Raw genomic sequence first — 2,850 nt, forward strand, 5'->3', positions numbered from 1 at the left:
AATCTACTTCTTTGCCCAGAGTTAATCCATTGTCCTTGGTTGGTGAGCCTTCTGGGTCCTGCAGTGTGGCAGAGCTTGCAGAAACCAGAGCCTAGATCTGCCAGTTTCTGGAAACCTTCAGGGACACTTCAAATCTACAGAGTAGAAACTATCCTGCCTCAGATCCACATGGCTAGATGGAAAGACACACAAACAAAATGAAAAAACAAGGGAATAAAGTGCTCCAAACAAACCAAGCTTCTCACATAAGAGAATCCATCAAAGAAATGTCAGAGAAGGAATTCAGGATGTATTTAGTAAAACTGTTCTACAATGTAAAGAATAATATAAGAGAGCAGGCACAGGAGTTAAGCAGTAAAATAACAGATTCGCTTAAGGAGATAAAAGATCACTTCTGTAAAGATATATTAGAGGTCCTGAAAAGAAATAAAGAAGAAATCCTTGAAGTGAAGGAATCACTAAACCAACTTAAAAGTTCAATGGAAAGTATCACCAACAGACAAGACCATTTGGAAGATAGAACCTCAGGCAATGAAGACAAAATATATAATCTTGAAAATAAAATTGACCCCACAGATAAGATGATAAATTGCATGACATTCCCTCACCCAGACACCATGCCTGAATAGCAACTGCTAAAGCCAACTGAGTGGAGCTACTGTGACTACTTCTGGGCTGAAAAGAAGGATCCCCAAGGCAATGGCAAGTTGGCTGTGTTCGAACTGCTGCTCCAAAAGCAACTGAAAGGCAAACAAATGCAGAAAGAAATGTCTGACTTCACCCAAGAGAGGATAAAGATTGAAGAAAAATATGCAAAGAACTTGGCTAAGCTCTCTCAGAACTCCTTGGCTGCATAAGAGGAAGGCTCCTTGGGAGAAACCTGGGCCCAGGTGAAGAAGAGTCTGGCAGATGAAGCAGAGGCTCATCTCAAGTTCTCTGCCAAGCTTCACAGCAAGGTAGAGAAGCCCCTAATGAACTTTCATGAGAACTTCAAGAAAGACATGAAAAAGTGTGACCACCATATCACTGACCTCCGCAAGCAGCTCACGAGCCACTACACGTCAGTGGAGAAGGCCCAGAAAGCCCTCACAGAGTGGCAGAGAGACCTGGACATGAAGACCCAGCAGCTGGAGATCAAGCTGAGCAGCAAGACAGAGGAGGACATCAAGAAGGCATGGAGAAAGTCCACACAGGCTGGCGATGACCTCATGTGCTGTGTGGGCCTCTACAACCAGGCCCAGTCCAAGTGGTTTGAAGAGATGGTGACCACCACTTTGGAGCTGGAGTGGCTGGAGGTGGAGAGGGTGGAGATGATCCGGCAACATCTGTGTCAGTACACACAGCTGTGGCATGAGACAGACATGTTCAACCAAAGCACAGTCGAGCCTGTGGACCAACTGCTTCGAAAAGTGGACCCGACCAAAGACAGAGAGCTGTGGGTCAGAGAGCACAAAAACGGCAACATTCGCCCCGTGGACATGGAGATGTAGACATGCCTGTGCGGCCCCGGGGTCCTGCCCAGGAGAGGGGCTGGGACTCCTGCTGAATGAAGCTGCCCTCCTACCCACTCTCCTGCCCAATAAGGAGAGAGGAGAGGGCTGGCAATTCCAGAAGGGTGATCTGGATGGCCCAGCTGGGGAATCCCAAATATTCCCAGGCCAAGAAGACAGACCTGCAACCCCACCCTTGTTTCCAAGACTGAAGACCCCCAAACCCTGTGCCGTGCTTGCTGCTCTCAGAACAAACTGAGGCTGGAACTTTGTGGTCCCTGCTGAGTTCCATAGGGGTGGCCGTCACATACTTGTGCCCTTGGATGCCCCAAAGCCCATCCTCCAGCTGGTATCTTTATCTCTGGGGCTTTGGAAGATCAGGGAAGGGCTGTCTCTGCCTCCAGGCCAATGTCAGGATCAGAATCCTGGATAGAAGGCGCTGTCAGCTCAGCCTGCACCTAGAATCCTTTATGGCCCTCTCTCTGTTTTTCTCATTGCATTCTGGGAGCCCAAATCTGGCTTTTCTTGGCCACTTTTCATGCCTGTGGGTCTTGGGAAGGCCTGATTTCTGTCATCCCTGACCAACCCTGCCCAGAGAGGTCAGGATGGAGCTACCTCATTCGGCAAATAGCCCCAAGTCGGGGCATTGAATCACGGTTCCTATCAGACCAGGCATCATCTCTTAAGTCTCTGGAAAATCCTGATCCCTCCATTCCTCAGCTGCTTTCTCAAGGCATTCCCCACCCCCACCCTGCCACCCCTGCCCAGTCTCACTAGAGGAAGCTTTCCAAAGTTCTCCACCAGGGAGACCTCCTCCATCTGTGTGCATGTCCAAAACCTTTGAGAGATGGAGATGAGCCAGAAACTACACGGGGTCTGTCTCCCATAGTGTCCTGTCCAACACTGGGCTACCCTGATCCCTGCTTTCCCAGGCTGCCCACCAAGGGCTTAATAGGGCTAGGTCAGTCCCACATGGGAGACAGGTTAGGGCAAGTCTTTATTGGACTCCATCTGCTTATGCATGATAGGGTTTGGACTGCTGTCCCTTGTATGGGCATTGAAGACTCTCTTTGCTATCCAGGCATGTCCTGGCACCTGGGCCTCCAGCTCCTCTGAACTTGCCAGAGCCCTCGCTTGGTGCCAGCACCTCCTTTCTCTCTGCCCATCTTCCCTGGAGAAGCCTGAGCCAAGCGTGACTTGGGAAGCTTTTCAGCCCTACCCCTGGGTTCAGCCTGCCACTTTCTTTCTCAACTACAGCAAACACCATCCCCATCATCTTAGCCTAGAGAATCAGCCTGAGGGAGCTGGGAGAAAAAATTGACCCAGTGAGCAAGGAACAGCTTCTAGCCAGAAACTCCTG

At 49.9% G+C, this 2,850-nt stretch overlaps 1 pseudogene across 1 annotated transcript; it reads left to right on the forward strand.

Annotated features, from left to right (window-relative positions):
- Positions 1-581: 581 nt before the first annotated feature.
- LOC308649300 (growth arrest-specific protein 7-like) lies at positions 582-1,490 on the forward strand (annotated as a pseudogene). The gene has a single exon. The product of its transcript is annotated as a growth arrest-specific protein 7-like (transcript).
- The last annotated feature ends 1,360 nt before the right edge of the window (positions 1,491-2,850 follow it).

This window comes from Spermophilus citellus, assembly GCF_964194105.1.
Source record: "Spermophilus citellus genome assembly, chromosome: 5".
In the NCBI taxonomy this organism is placed as follows: Eukaryota; Metazoa; Chordata; class Mammalia; order Rodentia; family Sciuridae; genus Spermophilus; species Spermophilus citellus.